At 43.7% G+C, this 22,157-nt stretch overlaps 1 long non-coding RNA gene across 50 annotated transcripts in view; it reads right to left on the bottom strand.

Annotated features, from left to right (window-relative positions):
* Nucleotides 1–17,139: 17,139 nt before the first annotated feature.
* The window catches only part of LOC100609893 (uncharacterized), a 111,204-nt gene continuing 106,186 nt past the window's right edge, over nt 17,140–22,157 (bottom strand). For 23 of the 50 annotated variants that reach the window (XR_008546416.2, XR_010149463.1, XR_001715828.4 and 20 more), the window contains 2 exons: nt 18,017–18,881; nt 17,140–17,579 (listed from right to left, as the gene is read on the bottom strand). This is a non-coding gene — a long non-coding RNA (uncharacterized LOC100609893). Of the gene's footprint in view, nt 17,580–18,016; nt 18,882–19,011; nt 19,111–21,459; nt 21,675–22,157 lie in introns of all 50 variants that reach the window. The other 27 variants (XR_010149462.1, XR_010149468.1, XR_010149471.1 and 24 more) reach the window with 2 other exon arrangements.

The raw sequence follows: 22,157 nt of genomic DNA on the forward strand, positions 1-22,157 counted from the left end.
TAACATTTTTATTGTACTGAAAAAGATATATTTTAAAGGTATGTCTTTTTTATTTTAAGCATGTTGAGCAAAGAATGGAAAGTCAAGAAAGACAGTCCTCTTCCACCTCAACCCCGAAGAACACAGAGATAGCTTGAATAATTTAAAATTGTCAGTGTTTCATGTTTATGTCTTAGCTCATCATTCATGTAAGGCCCATGGTTTTCATCATGATATCCAGTAGGTACTCAAATACCAGTTGGTTCTGTTATTTTAAGGATGTTTAAGGTCATTATCTGTACCTTAATCAAGATCACAGGGGGTAGGGAGAAGACAAGATAAGACAAAGTAAAACATGGGACAGAAATAAAACTATACAAGTATAGTAAAAATTTCCAGAAGAAAATTTACCTTAGCATTTTGGTGATAGGATAAAATACTTCTAATGTAATTTGCCACTTCTTAGGGATTTCAAAAGCACATACCGAGTATCTAATTTGCCCATTCAACAAATACCTATTAAGTACTTACTGTGTGTCAAATAGGTTCCTAACAAGACAGCCAGCATCCCTCCCCTCCAGAAACTTCCAGTTGGGTGTAGAGAGGCAGAGACTAAACAAGATCATTTCAGACTGTAAGTACCATGGGAAAAATAAACCTAATGACTGAGGAGTGAGGACGAAATGGTCAAGGATGCCTTTTTGAGGAGGTAATACTTAGGCTGAAACAGACTGATGGCAAGTCATCAACCACACACAGTCAAGGAAAGAGCACTCCCAGGCTGCTATGTACGGGTTGTGAACTGCACACGAACTCCACTTACAAGGACACCAATGGCGCCCCTGGAGTGGTACAGTAGCTCAGGGTGTTCCAAGCATGTTTAAGTTAATTCACTTGTATAATTAATTTACTTTGCTCAAGTAACCTTGCACATCTATCGACATGCACTTAGTCCAGCTGGATGCAATGACAATCAAATTAACCACGTGGTAATTCAGACCAGTCAAGAAAATGACCCTCAGCAAATTGCAGGCTGGAGTTGATTGTGCAGTTTGTGACTATGTATATGTTTTTCCACTTCTGGAGACATGGGAGACAAGCCTGGCAATTGACATACTGTAAGTGGGAAAAGCTTGAGATTATTTTTGGAACCAATCCATTGTCTACTCCTGTCTTCCTGATGCCAGGGAAAGGAAATATGAGTAATTGCTGTCCAAGCCGAAAGCTGGTTTTCATGGTGAGAATTCCTCCTTCTTTGGTAATGTTCATATGTGGGGTTTTAAAAATAGCTTTTATAATTACAGACTATACTATTAAAGGTGTGCCACTCAATTAACCATTTGCCTCCATAGCATGGGGATATCCCATAATGACAGGTTAATGGATTCCACGTTTAATAAAAACAAAAGGGACGATTAGACTTCTAGTAAAGTCAGCAGCATAACTCTTTGCTGGCCATGGATTCCTTGTTAAACTGGCCTCAAAAGCAAATGTATGGAGAGCCTTTAAGATTTCAAACTGGTTTAATGAGTTTCACAGAAATGTTCAAAGGTAGCTTTCCCATCAACTTAGAATTGAGGCAGTGGAAGCTTAAATGGAGTCTTATGTTCACCTCAGAAGTGGGATACTCAGAAACTGACCCCTTGTTCCTTGAATCTCTCAGCTAATCCTACTTCCTCTCTGAACTGTGCTCACCAGTGTTTGAATCCATTTAAGTCAGTTCTGAGGAGGAAATTCCAGGCACTCTTCCCTACATATTCTGGCATGCAGAATCCAAAAGGAATTCTAGGGGGTGGAGGGCTGGCAGGAACACAGAGTGGGATGGGGCAGAAGTAGTGTTCCTGGGGAGGGCCTGGATATAGGATGTCATGCCCAAACAAGGGAAGGAAAAATGCAGGCCACTCTGGCAGGTAGGGATATTCAAGGGCTGCCAGTTGCGAGAAGCAGGATGGGGTGTTCATCCACCCGTGCCAGGGGGAGCAGGGTTATTCTGGGATATCCAATTCAAAATAGGTGGAAAAATGGGTCAGAGCTCAGGACCTAAACAATGAGGGCTAAAGGACCAGAAGTCTCCAGATAGCTACCTAGAGTATGTTTTCAAACTTTTGTGTGAATATGAGTCTCACAGAAAATGCAGATTCTAATTCAGTTGGTCTGGGGCTCTACATCTCTAACACATTCTTAGGTCATGCTGCTGCTGCTGGCTTATACACCACACTTTGAATATCAAGGGGATAGAGTATAGGTTAAGGTGTCTCCTTCTTTTTCTCCTAAACATCATGGTCCCAAGAGGAAGGAGGAAGCCTCGTACTCTACAGCCTGGCCAATAACACTGCTACTGCCCAATAACACTGCTGAGAAGACACATCAGCCCCCACTGATCAGGGGAGCAGTCAAAGTCCTCTTGTTAATTCCAGGGCAGAAGCTGAGCAACTGGCTACTGGAAGAGACTCACAGCAAAAAACAGCCCAAAACAATGGGCAAAAGAAAGGTCATATTTGGTGAGTCCAGGGAAGAGGCTTAAGTCTCTACCCCTTTTTAATGCTTTGAAAAAAAGGATCTCTCATCACCCACACTATGGTCAGTGCTTTGAGTAAGGTCCCTCTACAGAGTGAGCCTCAGAGTATGCTGAACAAACACTGCGACCCAGGCCAGCAGACAGGGTTGAGGGGCTACTGCTCTCTCATAGTAATCTAGGAAAATATAGAGGGAAGATTTCTTCCACGGCTGCTTTCCAGGAGCTCTAAATTGGGTACTGTGATGGTTAGTTTTATGCGTCAAATGAGCTAGACTATAGTACCCAGTTGTTCAATAAACACTAGTCTAGGTATTGCTGCGAAGGCATTTTGTAGATGTGATCAACATCCACAATCAGCTGACTTTGAGTAAAGGAATTATTCTTGATCATTTCTATGGGCCTCATGTAATCAGTTGAAAGTTTTCAGAGAAAAACTGAGGTTTCTCCAAGGAGAAGAAACTCCACCTGTCAATTGCAGCTCCAGCTCCTGTGGGAGAGTTTCCAGCCCTCGGGCCTGACCTATAGATTTCAGACTTGTCAGTCCCCACAATCACACAAGCCAATTCTTGAAAAACTTTTGTAATGTAGAGTTGATCCTCATTATCGATGGATTATGTATTTGGAAATTTGCCTACTTTCTAAAATTCATTTGTAACCCCAAAACCAATACTTGCAGTGCTTCCGCAATCATTCACAGACATGCTCAAAGCAGTGAAAAGTTTAAGTCACCCAATGCACAAATTTTTCAGCTGAAGTCAATTGAGGCAGCACTTTCATGTTTCAGCTCTCATACTGTAAACAACTGTCCTTCTCACAGTTCATTTAGTGCCATGATTTTCACATTCTTGTGCTTTTTGTTGGTGATTTCATTGTTTAAAATGACCCTTGAGTGTAGTGCTGAGGTGTTGTCTGGTGTTTCTAAGCACCAGAAGACTGTGATGTGCCTCACAGGGAAAATACGTGTGTTAGATAAGCTTCATTCAGGCATGGGTGGTAATGTTTTGGCCATGAGTTCAATGTTAATGCATCAACAGTATATATTAAATAAGGTGTCTTTAAACAGAAACACACATAAAACAAGGTAATATCTTGATCAGTTGATGAAAATGTTGTCACCAGAGGTTCATAGGAACCTAACCCTGTAGATCCCCTAGGAGCAATGGCTCAGCATTTGCTATTTCAATGTTTGTGACAGCTTTATAGAACACTGCTATCACGAATAGCAAGAACTGACTTGGGTGGGGGTGTGTGTGTGTGTGTCCTGCTGGTTCTGCTTCCCTATGTTCCGCTTCCCTCTGCTTCCCTGGTAGCCTCCTTACTGATGCACATGCAATACTGCCCTTTCCTCTAGGTCTGGCTATGCCTAGCACAGATGACAAGGGTGTTATGTCCTTTCTGTATTCAGATCCTTGACAATACTCTGCAGATGGAGGGGAGGAGTCCATGTACAAACCTCCTAGTGGATGTTAACATTCCCTTTAACAAGGAGAGTTTTTCTCTTACTAGTTCAGATTTAGGAACATAAAATATATGCAGGACTAGTAATTTGGATGTTATTCCATCTCTCTGATACAGTAAGAAGTAGGCTAGACTAGATAATGACTGGAATGCATTTCAGCATTTTTAATGCAATTTGAGTGATGAGTCCCAAATTACTTTTTCAGTGTAAACCAATCAAGTATATTCTAGTTTGAGTGTCTTTACCAAAAATAAACTTCTTTATGAATGTATAAAAAGTAATTAGACTGTCTCCAAGACATTGAGCCTATTCCCAAAGGGGGAAAGAAGCCAGCATGTCTCAGAGAAAAAGGAAAGCATCAATTCAACAAGCCCACTGCCCTTCCTCTCCCCACCCTAGTGGTCAGTTTTCATTTTCTTGGGCTGTAGTTATTATTCCAGCTTGCCTGGCCTGCAGCTGCAGGCTTCATTCCTAATTCTAAATTTATTGTCTTCCATGTTGTGCTGACTGCCACAGGAAGGTCTGGGTGAGAGAAAGTAAGGTCTTAGCTCAAATCTACCCCGCTCCTGAGACACCATGCATGCTCACTCCCTCCATGGGCTGGGTCCACAGCCCAGCTCTGCAGCGCGTGCCCAACACCTGAATGGGCCTTCAAAGGCTTACAAATAATGCTCTTTTTACTTCAAGAACATGTCACGACTAAGAATAAGCACCATGCATCAGCCACCATTGATCCTGAAATAAAATGCTGTCTGGACAAAAAAGAAAAAACTTCTTTTATGCACTGATCCTAGGAAATCAGACCACCATTCACTTCACAGACTGTCTGCAATGTAATTCAACTGTCAAAGAGTGTTCAAACAAACAGAGGAAGGGGAGAGCATAATACAGCCTGAAATTTACTTGTATTCAAAAGTATTTCCCTTTAATGTTTAGCAACTTCTACAATATGAGTAGTACTGTAAGATGCTACATGGTAGAATGGCAGCTGCCTTTTCCTGTAACTACGTAATTGATATACTAAATAAGAATGATACACTAAATCAAATGAAAATGAATGAAAAAAAGTGTCACCTCACCACCATGAAATTAAAAAGTGTAGAAATATATGTAGTAAACATATTGAGTCAAATATTCTCCACTCAGAAAAAAATGCCTAAATGGCTAAACAGGACTAGCTCTTATGAAACTTGGCTTTGAGGGTCCACCGTGGCTCTTTGCTCCACATCTTCACACCCTACTGGTCACTTCCCCTTCTGGTACACTAGATGCAAGATGCTCCTTCTCTCCTCCTCCTTGTCTGGCTCTCAGCTGGTTGCCCACTTTGAGAGGATTCAGTTGAGTCAAGAGGCCACAAGCAGCCCACCTCCTGCTGTTTTAAATAAAATTTTATAGAAACACAGCCGTGCTTATTTGTCTGTGTACCATCTATGGCTGCCTTTCATCCTAGAAAGACAGGGCTGAGCAGTTGCAACAGAAACTTTATGGACCATATGCCTAAAATATTTACTTTCTGATCCTTAACAGAAAAAGTTCCCCATCCCCTGAATAAAGCCCTTCACATGAAAGTATAGCACTTTTAAAAGTTACTCCTCCAGGGATGACTTAAATTTTAATAGGGAGATAATTTTCTTAATCTAAAGGAATTAATGGCTAATAACAGAATTTTGGTCATTAGCAATGGAATACTTTAGAGGTATTTTGGGGTTGGGGAATTTCTTAAGCTTAATAGCTATCTATACTTCACCTGCCCATCACCCAAGTTTCAGATCTACCTATGGAGTATTTTAATAAAATCGAGAGGGTTATTAGGACGTGGAGAAAGACTCAAAAGAGAGGTTGGTCTGAAAGGAGTTTGAAAGTGCTAAAGATGGCAGCACTTGTGGGGTCAAAAACACACAACCCAGGAGATTGCCATTTGTCTCAGTCTCACCCAAATGTTTAGTCTTATTCATAAATTTCACAAAGATATTATATTGAACTTCACAAAGTAAAACTTTTTTTTATAGCACATAGATATTCTCTCTGAAATCCCCATGAGTAGTGTTATTTATCTCTAAAGAAGTCTCTCACAACAAAATAGCAACAGAGAGCACGGTGCAGCCTTGTTTCCAGAATGCTGGGGCTCACTCCACACCAGCATTATTAAGTAGACTTAGCAAGACTTTGAAGTAGCCACTGCACAAAGAAAACAAGAACATCTGGTTTCCCATCCCGAGGTGAATCAGAGGCTAAGCATGCATAGGAAGTAATAATCGCTTCTAACATTTGCATTTGTTCAGGATATTACAGCTCACAGAAATGTTCGCCAGAGCGTTCTTTTGTTTAATCCTCAGGACGATCCCTGAATGTGAAAATTTTCATCCCCATTTACAGGTAAGGAAATGAAGGATCTAAAGTTTGGGTTAAAAGGCTCACCCTAGATAAAACTGCTCTTGGAGATGGAGTCAGAGCAAAAACTCAGGTCTTCTGAGTTGTCTCTGGGTAGAGGGTTTATTCCCTAAGTCCATGCTGGAGGGAGTCTCAGGTCTCATCAAGAGCAGAGTAGGCCAGCACAGTCATTCACCCAATTCTTGAAGGCCAAGGTTTTGTTTCTCTTTAGGTACAAGAGTGGTAAGCAGCAACCTAAAACAGGAACGGGCTCCATTCAGGTATGTGCATGAGCTACCTTGCTGGTACCAGGATGCACTGCACATTGCTCCTGGACCCTCCTGGGATGGTGGTCACATACCACTAGCACCTTAAGAGGCCTTTCTGCAAACTAGAAGAAGGCAGACCAGTTCCGCAAAGATGCTCCTTCCCATAGCTGACCCAGTCCTGAGCCAGGTGCAGCTCAGCAAGCCAAGCAGGCTAGATCCAGCCCCTGCTCAAGCCCTTCATCCCAGACAAGCCACCATCTCCAGGCACAGCCAATACAAGCGTCAAGTGCCCACTCAGTTCAAAGACCTCTCCTCTCCAAGAAGGGATGTTTCTTAAAAGAAAGAAAAGCTTACTGAGAAGAAGTGAATCCATACAATAAACACTACACAGTTTACCAAGAAGGTCACAGCCACCATCTAACCTCAGCATGGTTTGGGTGGTGATGACAGCCCTTCTGAGCTTGAGAACTGCGGCTGGTTGCAGTTCAGGCCATCTCCCTCCCACCTGGTTCTCCCTCTTGGCTAAGCTCCTTTCTGTATCCCATTCAAGCCATTTTCCCCATTAATTTAGGTGCTACCATGTTTAACAGGAACATCCCTGAATCAGAGGGGACATATAGCTAGCAGAGGGGTGGAATTATTATTGGTGAGTGGGTGGGTAGCTGTCCCCTTCCGCATGTTTCTGTCACACTCTGACGGGGGATCCTGCTGGGATAGAGTGCCTCTTCCAGGCCCAGACCTTTCCAGGATGGCATCTGACATCACAGCATGCTGGAGCTCTTCCTGCTCGTCCTCTAAATGTTCTCGGGAGCCCACATCATCACTTAGGTCAGGGGGCAAAGTCCAGCTGAGCTCATTAATCATATTCGAGTCACCTTTCCTGCTCAGGGATCAAGAGCAGCAAGAGCTCACAATCTTCTTTCAAGTAGCTTTTTCATAGATTTGAAGGAAGAATGGATCCAAGAGCAAAACAACAGCTCCAATTAAGCCTGGGAGACTAGAAAAGAAGGTCTACTGAGAGTGCAGCTGGGAAAAGCAGGAGAGTTAGCTGGGGTCCTAGCTGATCTCAGCCACACCTCTGTCATGTGTCACGACCGAGCAGCACTGAGACCAAGACCTCAAGGCAGGCGGGTAGAAATGGACCCTCAGACTAAACGTTCAATAGACACTAAATATATTCAATTTACAAAGCGCCCTGCTAACATTTATATGGTGTGCCATGTCTTTCCAGTCCCACTCTGATGGCTACCACCGTGGTCCACAGGAGAAATGTTGAGCAAGTTGAATTTGCCTTCAATAACTTCCTAGCACCTCTTCTACACACTTCCCTTTAAACTCTATTTTCTCCCATATTCAGATTTAGGTTTTAATTATCTTGTTACTGGATGTGGGGTTTAGTTACCACTTTTGTGACAATATCATATGGTGGCTTTAGATCCCTAATTATGAACTTTTGATAAATAATGAGGTATCTAGAGAACGCTGAAATTTGACAGGATTTTCAGGAGTATATCCCACTCCAGGTTAGATTGTACCTTTGTAGTATTTACTCCCATCAATTCAGCCAAAATTATGTAGGTAAAATATAGCCAAGGTATGTTTATTGAGTTATTAAAACAATTAATAACAGGTTTATGGTTTTTGAAATGATTATACATAAAACAGCCTTTGATCCTGTGTCAATTCTCTTCAAAATATATTAATAAATATTCTTAGCCAATAGACCTTTGCTCCAAGAGTAGGTTTACACTACCGAAAGCCACCGATGCCACAAAATTACTTAATTTTTGCCATCAGCAAGGAAAGGGCTTTTAATTTCCCACAATAGAAATACTAAGAAAAAACTCATTCAATGAATGTTTTGGTTTGGGGACAATTTCACAGGGTGAAGATGGGAGGGCCTTGCCCCAGCATTGACCGTGTGGATTAACCTCCTGTAACTCATACAGTTCACAGACTCCTCTCCTGCACAGACACCCGCAGCACAGCCACTTGCATTTGAAACCCACCAGGTTCCAGGAAAGGCTTGTGGCCGACAGGTCAGTGCACTAAAGCTGTGAGCCAACAACAGGGACTTCCACTTCTGCTTTCCGAGCTCAAGCTGTCTCGGGAAAATGCTGACGCGTCTCCACTTCTCTTTCTGTCTCTGTCTTCCTGTTGATCTGTGTGTGCTTTTATAGCTTTATCACTTAACACTTGTTCCACTTCATCCCAAAAGAATAAAGGAGATGAGTAATGAATTCAGACAACCTGCTAGTCCCAATTCAGTTGAACCCCTCTTAAGGCAGCCAAGAGTAAAAATCTCAGATTTTAAAAGATGATGGACACATTATGAAGTGATTATTCACACTACAAAACAGTTTTTAGAACCCAGAATGATAAAGCTGAAAAGGGATCTTAGAAATCTTTCATTACACTCACCCTCTTTTATAGATGAGACTACTAAGCCCACAGAGGGAAAATGACTCGGCCAATGACCCTCTCATTCTTAACTCATTCTTCGCAGAAAGGAAAGTTTTGCAACCGGAACTCTAAATTTTTAGAGAGATTAAAGTATGATCATTGCCCAGGTGCAGGGGCTCACTCCTGTAATCCCGGCACTTCGGGAGGCCAAGGCAGGCAGATGGCTTAAGCTCAGGAGTTCAAGACCAGCCTGGGCAACATGGCAAAACCTTGTTTCTACATAAAATATAAAAATTATCCGGGCATCGGCCGGGCGCGGTGGCTCACGCCTATAATCCTAGCACTTTGGGAGGCCGAGGCAGGCGGATCACGAGGTCAGGAGATCGAGACCATCCTGGCTAACACGGTGAAACCCCGTCTCTACTAAAAATACAAAAAAAATTAGCCGGGAGTAATGGCAGGAGCCTGTAGTCCCAGCTCCTCAGGAGGCTGAGGCAGGAGAATGGCGTGAACCCGGGAGGCGGAGCTTGCAGTGATCCGAGATCGCGCCGCCGCACTCCAGCCTGGGCGACAGAGGGAGACTCTGTCTCAAAAAAAAAAAAAAAAAAAAAATTATCCGGGCATGGTGGCACACACCTGTAGTCACAGCTACTTGGGAGGCTGAGGTGGGAGGCTCACTTGAGCCCCAGAGGCAGAGGTTGCAGTGCATCAAGATCATACCAGTAGACTCCAGCCGGGGCAACAGAGCAAGACCCTGTCTAAAAAAAAAAAAGTATGATTTTATTTAAAACTATTTAAATTAGACACACATTCCTAGGAAAACACTATTACATGTACTGAGGGACAATGGCTTGTGAAATGGAGTATGAATGCATGTGGTACCACATTCATATATGTGGTTCCATACTCTAGAATAACGAAAAACATTCCACATTCACATTTGTTTTAGTATTTCCTATTAACAACTTGTGTTTGGAATAAATACATGTTATTAACAGAATCATCCAGATAGGCAATTAATGAATGTCCTGAGGGTATATAATGACACAAATATATTTGAAAGCCTTGAGAGGAGACAAATTACTAACAAGGTCAGGGCCACTTCATTTGCCCTTGATAGCCTTGTGTGAACACACCCTCAGCCACCTTCTGAACACTCTCCAAGTTCAACTTCTACAACCTGCCTCTGTGATTTATCAGGTAGCAGCTGTGTGAGCAACTAGCCATGTGCACGTGGGCACACACACGCACCCATACACGATGCTCCTAGGAACAAAACCTGGCACAGAATCTTAACTGAATTCAATAGAAAAAAATGATTTTTTTTTTAACTTGGTGCAGGCATCCTTCTGAGGGCCACACTGTCACTCTGGGCTTTTGTCCTGGCTGGCTCTTGATTTTTCAATGCATGCTGAAAACACCACTCCTGCACACACACACCCGGAGGCAGCTTTGGCTTGCTGCCACCTGCCCTCACTGTATTAAGAAATGTGGATCCATTGCTATTATGGAGCCTGAAGCAGAGCCAAGAAGAAATCTCAAAGGACCCACTCCCTAGACATATGTGAATAGAATAAAAATGAGACACAAATGATAGCACGAAGCCTCCAGCACTCTACGGACAAAGTGAGGGGCTGTGTTGCAGGTCAGGAGAAGGTTCTTGTTCTTGGGAAAGAAATAAAATTAAAATATGGCTATCCTTTACATAAGAAGTTCCTTCAGACCTATCATCAACAGAGGGGGTCTTTTTCTGTTGTTTTCCTCCAAGTAGGAGTTGGAATTTCTTAAAGCAAAGATATACATTCAAGGCTGAGTTTAGAGGTGTCTCCATGACTGCATACCAAGGGTTCCCAGCCTGCTGATCAGATAATAGAGGAAGCAATCTCATATGCTCATTTATACTAAAGTGTTAAAGATTTGATGTGTTACTTCTCCCAGAGGTAGTTACTTTACAAAGGCCCATGGATAGAAAACAATATTTAACCTAAAGGAATATACAGAACTTCAGATACCAGAATTTCAGGTAGAATTTCAGGCACCGGAGCTTTTTAACCCTACCCAGGAAACCATTTATTAATACATGGTGTATCTAAACATATCTGTCTGATGCAGTGACAGAAGAAAAAGAGTGTCATACAAAGCAAAACTACAAGAGCAAGTCATGGCTTCTGCTATTTTTTCTTTCTCTTTCCCTTATCCATTCTAACCCCATAATTGTTCCCGCAACCTCATGTCTCTGATTCCACTGTCCCATGTGATTGAACCAGTTGTGAAGATTCAGCAAAGCGTTTCTCACCATTTCATTCGTAAAGATAAACCCAGTGCTGAGATCATTGCAAAATGAAATTAGAGGTCAAAAACAATGTTACAGAATAGAACAAAATGGCAAACATTCAGGCGGAAATGTTAGGCTACACAAGAGCTAGCACAAATAGTGCACAAAACTGCAGGAATCACCAATGTTTTTATGACAAAGGAGGCATTTAAGCTAATGATTTAAGCTAATTCCACTGCAGTGTGGTCCCAAGGGCAGGGCAAGAAGATGGGTCCACTCCCTAGGGCAGGCAATCAAGGGGTCCATGGCCTGGAAGGGACTTAAAAACAATAATAAAACCCACTGAAAGCCAGCGTGCTTTTTATTATCACCACTGCAAGCAATTCTACACAATATCAGTGATAAACTGCTCTCCCCACCACCAAAAAAAATGTTTTGTTGGTCTAAGTTCTACACAATCGCTGAAGTTGCAGTTGAATTTTAGGAATATAAATGTATGCTTCAACTCAGCACTTTTTAAAATTGTGCCTTCCTTAGTAAACATTGTATTCTACATGGGAGTTGATTCAGAGAATTAACTCCATGCATTTATTTTGAGAGTAAGTACAAAACAAAGCTTGCTTTGGGCACAATTCATGTCTCAGCCTCCCTGGTACTGTACTACATATTCCTGTTTTCAAATAATTGATTGAAATAAACAATGATAGCTCAGCGATTGTAAAGACAAACAGAACTTGAGTTACTTCAATTCTGTCATTCTATGTGACTGCCGGAGTTTTTTATTGTGTTTAAATTTTCTGGAATTTATTGTGAAATGAGATTTTACGTATTTCTGCCAAATGTATCCTTATGTTTAAGGCTTTTTCTTACTTTTTTAATCTGTTCCTTCATGTGAAAGTAAGCTTTCAAAATTAAAATTAATGAAAAATGTTCCTTGATCAAAGATAGATAGAAACTTCATGAATATGGGAAGAAAAATAACTCTGACAAAGTCATTGACAAATTTGCAGAAGTTAATCACAAAAACAGAAACCAAAAAATCACTATTCATGACTGTGAAATTTCATGCGCGTCCGTGTGAAGAGACCACCAAACAGGCTTTGTGTGAGCAATAAAGCTTTTAATCACCTGGGTGCAGGCGGGCTGAGTCCGAAAAGAGAGTCAGCAAAGGGAGATAAGGGTGGGGCCGTTTGATAGGATTTGGGTAGATAAAGGAAAATTACAGTCAAAGGGGATTTGTTCTCTAGCGGGCAGGAGTGGGGGGTCTCGAGGTGCTCAGTGGGCAGGAGTGTGGGTCGCAAGGTGCTCAGTGGGGGTGCTTTTTGAGCCAGGATGAGCCAGGAGAAGGACTTTCACAAGGTAATGTCATCAGTTAAGGCAAGGATCGGCCGTTTACACTTCTTTTGTGGTGGAATGTCATCAGTTAAGGTGGGGCAAGGCATATTCACTTCTTTTGTGATTCTTCAGTTACTTCAGGCCATCTGGGCGTATATACGTCCAAGTCACAGGGGATGCGATGGCTTGGCTTGGGCTCAGAGGCCTGACATTCCTGCCTTCTTATATTAATAAGAAAAATAAAACAAAATAGTGTTGAAGTGTTGGGGCGGCGAAAATTTTTTGGGGGGTGGTATGGAGAGAGAATGGGCGATGTTTCTCAGGGCTGCTTCAAGCGGGATTAGGGGTGGCGTGGGAACCTAGAGTGGGAGAGATTAAGCTGAAGGGAGGTCTTGTGGGGTGGGTCTTGAAGGGGTGATGTTGTGGGGATGTTAGAAGAAAAATTTGTCATATAGAATGATTGGTGATGGCCTGGACACGGTTTTGTATGAATTGAAAAACTAAATGGAATAACAGAAGGAGAAAAACAGGTATAAAAGGTCTAAGAATTGGGACGACTCAGGATGTCTGATTAGAGAGTGCTTAAGGAGATTCAGCATAGTCCTGCCAGCAAAGATTATTTATTTACTTCAAGAGTTAAGAGTGGCAGTTTGGGGATAGCACCAGGAGATATCAGCTGTGATGGCTTGGAAAAACAGTGTAAACTGGCAGTGTAAACAAGAGCAGGGCATGTATGAGTAGTTGAGAACGGTGAATACGAGTATGAACTAGACAGAAAATAGTAGGGATGACAAGTTTGTTTGTTTGTTTGTTTTTTTTTTTTTGAGGCACAGTCTAAGTTGGTCTGGTGTCTGGAATGAGACTGGGGCCTAATAAAAAGGAGCGTCTATACAGGACCTTAAATGGGCTGTACCCTGTAGCATTCCGAGGACAGGCCTGAATTCTGAGAAGGGAAAGTGGTAAAAGTATTATCCAGTCCTTTTTAAGTTGGTGGCTGAGCTTGGTGAGGTGTGTTTTTAAAAGAACTTCAGTCCATTCTACCTTTCTTGAAGATGGAGGACCATAAGGGATATAAAGGTTTCACTGAATAAGAGCCTGAAAAACTGCTTGGCTGATTTGACTAATAAAGGCTCGTCTGTTATCAGACTGTACTGAGGTGGGAAGGCTAAACTGAGGAATTATGTCTGACAGAATGGAAGAAATGACTGCGGTGACCTTCTCACACTCTGTAGGAAAGGCCTCTACTTATTTTGAGGGCCTCTAAAAGTATTAAAGCAGCGGCAGCCACTGCACACAGACTTGAGGGCTAGGCTAAAACAGTAAGGTCAAGTTGTTTGGACAGAAAGGCATGCCTAGGAAGGAAAGGAGTTGTTTTGTAGAAGGTGCTTGGGTTTGAGAGATCAGTTGGACACGATTGGCAGGGAGAGCACGTGTGTTTTTATGAGAATTATGCCGAGATAGGTAACAGATAAGGAAGAAATCTGGGCTTGATTGAAGTAATGGGGGCTGTCTGTGAAGCTTTGCGGCAGTACAGCCTAGGTAATTTGCTGAGCTTGATGGGTGTCAGGGTCAGTCCAAGTGAAAGCGAAGAGAGGCTGGGATTAAGGGTGCAAAGCAATAGTAAAGAAAGCAGGTTTGAGATCTGAACAGAATAATGGGTTGTAGAGGCAGGTATTGAGGATAGGAGAGTATATGGGTTTGGCACCACAGGGTGTATAAGCAAAACAATTTGGTTGATAAGGCGCAGATCCTGAACTAACTTGAAAGGCTTGTCTGGTTTTAGGACAGGTAAAATGGGGGAATTGTAAGGAGAGTTTATAGGGTTTAAAAGGCCATGCTGTAGCAGGCGAGTGATAACAGGCTTTAATCTTTTTAAAGCATGCTGTGGGATGGGATACTGGCGTTGAGTGGGGTAAGGGTGATTAGGTTTAAATGAGATAGTAAGGGGTGCATGATTGGTCGCCAAGGAGGGAGTAGAGGTATCTTATACTTGTGGGTTAAGGTGGGGGGATAGAAGAGGAGGACGCAAAGGAGGCTTTGGATTGGGAAGAAGGGCGGCAATGAGATATAGCTGTAGTCCAGGAATAGTCAGGGAAGCAGATAATTTAGTTAAAGTGTCTCAGCCTAATAAGGGAACTGGGCAGGTGGGGATAACTAAAAAGGAGTGCTTAAAAGAGTATTGTCTAAGTTGGCACCAGAGTTGGGGAGTTTTAAGACATTTAGAAGCCTGGCCGTCAATACCCACAACAGTTATGGAGGCAAGGGAAACAGGCCCTTGAAAAGAGGGTAATGTGGAGTGAGTAGCCTCCGTATTGATTAAGAAGGGGACGGGCTTACCTTCCACTGTGAAAGTTACCCGAAGCTCGCCGTCCGTGATGGTCTACGAGGCTTCCGAGGCGATCGGGCAGTGTCAGTCTTTAGCCGCTAAGCCGAGAAGATCTGGGAAGGAGTCAGTCAGAGAGCCTTGGGCCAGAGTTCCAGGGGCTCTGGGAGTGGCTGCCAGGTGAGTTGAACAGTCCGATTTTCAGTGGGGCCCCACACAGATGGGACACGGCTTAGGAGGAATCCCAGGCTGCGGGCATTCCTTGGCCCAGTGGCCAGATTTCTGGCACATGTAGCAAGCTCATGGGGGAGGAGGTTCTGGAGGAACCCCTGGCAGCTGCGGTTCAGGCGTTTGGAAGTTCTTGTGTGCTGGAGATGTGGCTGGGGTTTGTCTCACAGTGGAGGCAAGGAATTGCAACTTTTTTCTATTATGGTACACCTTGAAGGCGAGGTTAATTAAATCCTGTTGTGGGGTTTGAGGGCTGGAATTTAATTTTTGGAGTTCTAATGTCGGGAGCAGATTGGGTAATAAAATGTATTTTGAGAATAAGATGGCCTTTTGACCTTTTAGGGTCTAGGGCTGTAAAGTGTCTCAGGGTTGCTGCCAAACAAGTCATGAACTGGGCTGGATTTTTATATTTGATGAAAAAGAGCCTAAACGCTATCTGATTTGGGATAAAGAAAAAGGAGCATTAATCTTGACTATGCCTTTGGCTCCAGCCACCTTTTTAAGAGTAAATTGCTGGGCAGGTGGGGGAGGGCTAGTCACGAAACGAAACTGTAAGTCAGACCAGGTGTGAGGAGGGGAGGTGATAAAAAGATTATAGGGTGGAGGAGCGGAGGCTGAGGAAGAATTGGGACCTAGCTCGGCCTGGCGAGGAACAACCTGGGGAGGAAGGGAGAGGTCAGATGGGTCTGTAGAAAAGGAAGATTAGAAAGACTCAGCGACGCTTGGGGTTGGGACTGAGGGGACAGGCGGGAGGGAAAGAAGCAAGATTTGGGACGAGTTGCACTGGACACAGAGACTAGGAAGGGACTGATGTGTAAAAGAATGCCTGGACGTCAGGCATCTCAGACCGTTTGCCTATTTTACGACAAGAATTATTTAGATTTTGCAGGATGGAAAAATTCAAAGTGCCATTTTCTGGCTATTTGGAACTACTGTCGAGTTTGTATTGGAGTCAAGCGGCATTGCAGAAGAAAATAAGGCATTTAGGTTTTAGGTCACGTGTGAATTGAAGAGGTTTTAAGTTTTTGAGAACACAGGCTAAGGGAGAAGAAGGAGGAATGGAAGGTGGAAGCTTACCCATAGTGAAGGAGGCAAGCCCAGAGAAAAGAGTAGAGACCTGGAGAAGGGGTGGGGGGTTCTTGCCCTCCAGAAAAGCAGAGAAGGGGTTGGGGCACGGAAATAAGGGATTGGGGCACAGAGATAAGAGGTCAGGGTGCGGAAATAAGGGATTGGGGCACAGAGATAAGAGGTTGGGGTGCGGAAATAAGCGGTTGGGGGGTTCTTGCCCCCTAGGAAAGTGGGACTTGCCGCTAAGGGTGAAGGAGAAGGGGCTGAGGGGTACTTACCCCGGCCCCAGGAAAGCAGGACTTGCCGCTGAGGGTGAAGAAGGGGTTGAGGGGTACTTGCCCCTGCCCCAGGAAAGCGGGACTTGCCGCTGAGGGTGAAGAAGGGGTTGAGGGGTACTTGCCCCTGCCCCAGGAAAGCGGGACTTGCCGCTAAGGGTGAAGGACCAAGGCAGGCGTCCCTGCGTGGTCTGACACCCTTGAAACGTGAGTGTATAATCAGAGAGGCGTCCCTACAATGATTAAAAACCAAGGGAAGGCTGCCTTCCGTGACCGGCGCCGGAGTTTTGGGTTCATGGATAAAACATGTCTCTTTTGTCTCTACCAGAAAATGAAAGGAATTGAAATTAAGAGAAGGGAGAGATTGAAGTGTGGCACCAAGATTGAAAGGAGAAAGAGGTTGAGGGATAGTGAGGGACGTTGGAGAAGAGAGTAAAAAGAGGCTGCTTACTGGATTTGAAATTGGTGAGATGTTTCTTGGGCTGGTCGGTCTGAGGACCTGAGGTCATAGGTGGATCTTTCTCAGGGAGCAAAGAGCAGGAGGACAGGGGATTGATCTCCCAAGGGAGGTCCCCCCCGATCCGAGTCACGGCACCAAATTTCATGCGCATCCGTGTGAAGAGACCACCAAACAGGCTTTGTGTGAGCAATAAAGCTTTTAATCACCTGGGTGCAGGCGGGCTGAGTCCGAAAAGAGAGTCAGCAAAAGGAGATAAGGGTGGAGCCGTTTTATAGGATTTGGGTAGGCAAAGGAAAATTACAGTCAAAGGGGGTTTGTTCTCTGGCGGACAGGAGTGGGGGTCACAAGGTGCTCAGTGGGCAGGAGTGGGGGTCGCAAGGTGCTCAGTGGGGGTGCTTTTTGAGCCAGGATGAGCCAGGAAAAGGACTTTCACAAGGTAATGTCATCAGTTAAGGCAAGGACCGGCCATTTACACTTCTTTTGTGGTGGAATGTCATCAGTCAAGGTGGGGCAAGGCATATTCACTTCTTTTGTGATTCTTCAGTTACTTCAGGCCATCTGGGCGTATATACGTGCAAGTCACAGGGGATGCGATGGCTTGGCTTGGGCTCAGAGGCCTGACATGAAAGACCAATATGTAGGTATAAGTTTTCATCCCTTTATTCAAAAAATACACTAATGAAACTAAAAATATTATACTATAACTTTCTTTCCTTTTTTGGATTGTAGCATTTACTGTATTTTTAGTTTTTATTGATACGACACAAAATTTCATAAAAGAACATTTCTGGCCATCATTATTTTCATTTCATGTTGTGATTATTACTAAAAACAGCTTTATTATATAGAGCAAAGAGGTTTTAAAACTGATGTAGTCTGGGTGTCAAACACTAGCCCTAGGGCTTCCAATCTGTTACCTGCTTTGTTTTTGTGGTTCCCTGACTCTCTCCCTCCCTTTAGCCTGGGCCTTCCCCTCCCCTCCCCCACCCACACCCCCATCACTCCAAACAAGACTTGTTAGAAAGGTAGATCTGATGCACTTAAAATAATTCACCTGTTCTCTCGGGTTCTTCAGTCTTTCTCCTACTTTTTCTTATAGAGAGTCAGGTTACGAAATTAGAAGGGTTAAAACTCAGTCCTTCACTCCCTTTTCCTATTTGCCGAGAGTAGAGATGAGCTGAAGCATAATTGGCCAGGACTCACCAATCCACCTGAGAAGCTGAGAAGCTGAGCCAGGCTGGGGAGAGTGGGAGAAAGGATTCAGACAGCACAAACCCTACTTTGACTCTGACCTCAGGCATGCCGCCTCCAGCCAGGAGTACTCCTGGCTTTCCTTTCTGGAAGAGCATCTGAGAAAACATTGTCCTGAGATGTAAAACTGCCCTCCACACTCAGGCCCCCAGCATCACCCATCACTTCAGAGACAATAGAGTTTACATTTCAATGCATGCCCCATCCCACACCTCCTCCCAACTCTGAAGTTCCAACTCTGGTTGGCCCACTGCCCTTAACTCTGAAGAGTCGACTCAAAGCTACAGGGAATATCTTTCCCACCCAAATTTGGCATAGGAGAATCATCCCGCTTCAGTCCCCTGAAGGATCCTAAGTTACCGAACAGCGATTTATTATGTCATGAAGGGTCACGTTTCCTTCATGTTAGTGATGAGGGGAAAGCTATAGTATTTATTTTTCATTTTTACTTAGCTGAATATAATGAATTCCGCTGATGGCCTATTTCTGAAATCCACCAATCAAAGGAAATTGTAAAGTTCACCATAGTAACAGCTCTGTGTCAGTGGCCCGCGTGAGAACCACACAGCCTGGGAGGCACCGCAGCTGAGGAGGCACTGGCCAATGGTGGGGCAGAGTGATGTTACCATCTCATAGCAACCAAGGGATCTGCATGGCAACATCAGTTGCTATATAAAAGAAAAATTAGAAACAATATTCTGTTAGGGAGAAATAAAGATATTAACTGTTAAGTCATACTTGAGTCACATTTGTGAGACCTATCCCAAAATATCCACCTAAACATAGCTCAGATGATACCTGCCAGATTCAAGTCCACATGCCAGGAACATTCTCCCCCACCAACTGGCACCACCTGAGGACTGAGAGAGAGGAGCATGTCCAGGGAACAGACTGCTTCTGCATAGAAAGGAGAGGGCCCTTTGAATACCAGTAACCACAGAGCATATTTGCGGGGTAAATTACACATAAATCATCACATTTAGTCCTGTGAGGGAGGCAGGGCAAAATTATTATTATCATCAAGTTCTCCATCTATCTCCCATCCCTTCCTCCCCCGGCTTTCCCATCTCAGTTAATAGCTACACAATTCTTCCAATTGTTCAGGCCAAAAACCTCTGAGTTCTCCTATTTTCTTTCTCTCACACCCACATCCACTCCATCAGAAATGCTATTCATTCTTCCTTCAAGCTATCTCCAGAATTCAGCCTTTTCTCACCACCTCCACAGCTACACCCTGGTCCACTCCACCACCTGTCACGCAGAGGCAATAGCCTCCTAACCCGTTTCCCTGCTTCCTGGGTAGGCTTGCCTATGGTCTATTCTCAACACAGCAACCAGAGTGACCCTTGCAAAACATAAGTCCTTGGCTCACAACCCTCCAATGACTTCCCATCCTATCTCAATGTAAAAGCCCAATCCTTCCCAGGACTACACGGCTTCACACACCTTGGCTAGGGAGCTGACCCATCTGCTGCTATTGTCTGCTTCTCTCAACTGCTCTAGCCACACTGGTGCCCTCACTGGGCTTCTAGCACATCAGGCTCCTTTGTACCACAGGGCCTTTGCACTAGCTACCTCTTGCAGAACATTCTTCCCCCAGAGACCCTCACTTCATTCAAGTGTCTACTCAGATGTCACCTTCTCAGTGAATTCTTCTCTGACTTATTTTAAAACTGGACTCTCTATACCCATAGCCCCTAACCCCCATCCCTAGCACCAGTGAGCACCTAGAACAGTGCTGGCATGCAGTAAGTACTCACTCAATATCTAATGATGAATAAAGGAAGCACTGTTTTACAGATAATAGGGCTCAAGAAGCTAAATTATTTACTCAGAGGCTCCCAGCCAGGACGCATTAGAGCCCAGACTTGAACCCAGACTTACTCATGCAGTGACTCCCACACTGGGCTCTACCCTCTCTATCTCACTTTGGTTTCCTTTTCCAGAACTACCACTGCTTCTAAGTGCCAGGAAAGCATGAATTCTCTGAGAAGGGAAGAGGAATGGCTGGGCTGATGGCGTGGCTGTGCAGACAGCCACAGCAGGAATAGAGAGTGGGGGTGAGCTGACCCAGACCCTGAGGAGTGCCCCGAGTGGAGCCACCCTTCCAAGGGAATCAGCAAGTATGGCTGAGACCATGTCAGCGTGACTGCCAATGACACCTCATTGATGATGACCTCTCCCTCCCTTCCAGGCCACTTCTCTTGGGGATAGAAACAACTCTTTTGAACATTCAGCATTCCTACCCCTGTATGTGCTTGGATCAAAAACAAAGATTTAAATGGAATTTTTAGTCCGTAAAGTGTTTTATCCTCATTTTTGCTAGTTTGTTATCAAGGAGTCTCAGAGTTGTATTAAGTGTATATTGCATGACTGATTGAAAAAAATAGAGAAAATTCAGTCACCAGATGTTTTCTGGTCTATACAATAAATAGTTTTTTGTTAACAGAAGCAGCGTAGTATTGTGGGATTATGAAGAATAGCATTTTTCCATTAAAATTATGCTGAACACTGGTAACAGCATGCCCATATTCTCTACCCTGAATCTGGTGGTGGAGGGTAAGGAGTGGAAGAAGAGATGAGGTGGGAGAGGGGAAAGACCACCCAGAAACAAGGCAGGGAGGGGAAAACCAAAGGCAAGAACATTTTGCTTCCATGGCCTATATCGGCAATTAGGAAATGCTGGTGTAGACACAGACATTGTCATCAATCTTGCTGTTGAAGAAAAAAAAATAGTCATGACTCTCTCACCAAGAAACTAGAAACATGAAAGACAAACCAATAACAATAATCACTACCGCTTTTTGAGCATTTACAATGTAGTACGCATTTTGCTAAGGGCTGGCATACAGTTTTACATTTAAGCCTCTTAGCAAACCTGGATGGGAGGAATTACCTCCCCATTTTATAGACTATTTACAGAGAAATTGAGTAACTTACCCAAGGTCGTACAACTAGAAAATGACAGAAATGATCTGGTTGCCTCCATAATCCCTGCATTTTTTTTTCTAATTTCCAGCTTTTATTTTAAGTTCAGGGGCACATGTGTAGGATGTGCAGGTTTGTTATATAAGTAAACGTGTGCCATGGTGGTTTGTTGCACAGATCATCTAACTACCTAGGTAAAGCCCAGCATGCATTAGCTATTCTTCCTGTTGCTCTCCCTCCTTCAGTCTCTGGCAGGGCCCAGTGTCTGTTGTTCCCCTCCCTGTGTCCATGTGTTCTCATCATTCAACTCCCACTTACACGTGAGAACATCCAGTATTTGGTTTTCTGTTCCTGCAATCTTTTGCTGAAGATAATAGCTTCCAGCTCCATCCATGTCCCTGCAAAGGGCATGATCTCATTCCTTTTTATGGCTGCATAGTATTCCACGGTGTATATGTACCACATTTTCTTTATCCAGTCTATCATTGATGGACATTTACGTTGACTCCATGTCATTGCTACTGTGAACAGTGCTACAAGAAACATATGCATGCACATATCTTTATAATAGAATAGAAGGATTTATATTCCTTTAGGTATGTACCCAGTAATGGGATTTCTGGGTCAAATGGTATTTCTGCCTCTAGGTCTTTGAGGAATCACCACACTGTCTTCCACAATGGTCCCTGTTTTTAACTGTTACATTGCACCTCCTCTCTCTACAATAAGATTAATTCATGTGCTATAAAGAAACATGGAATACATATAAAATCAGGAGGTGATATAAGGAAACATAAAAAAAAAAAAACCTCAGTGAAAGTTCTGATCATTTCCAAGAATGCAGAGCCCTGTGTGGAGAGCTAGGCAGGTGTGTGGAGGCCGTGAGGAACTTGCTTCACAGTTCCACTTCTCATCCCCAAGGTGACATCATCATCCCCTCTATTTTGCACCACAAAATTAGTTCAACAATGATGGAAAAGGAAATGTTAATGTCCTGCTCACAAAGGTTCATGTTG

The sequence above is a fragment of the Pan troglodytes genome, chromosome 12, assembly GCF_028858775.2.
Source record: "Pan troglodytes isolate AG18354 chromosome 12, NHGRI_mPanTro3-v2.0_pri, whole genome shotgun sequence".
NCBI lineage: Eukaryota > Metazoa > Chordata > Mammalia > Primates > Hominidae > Pan > Pan troglodytes.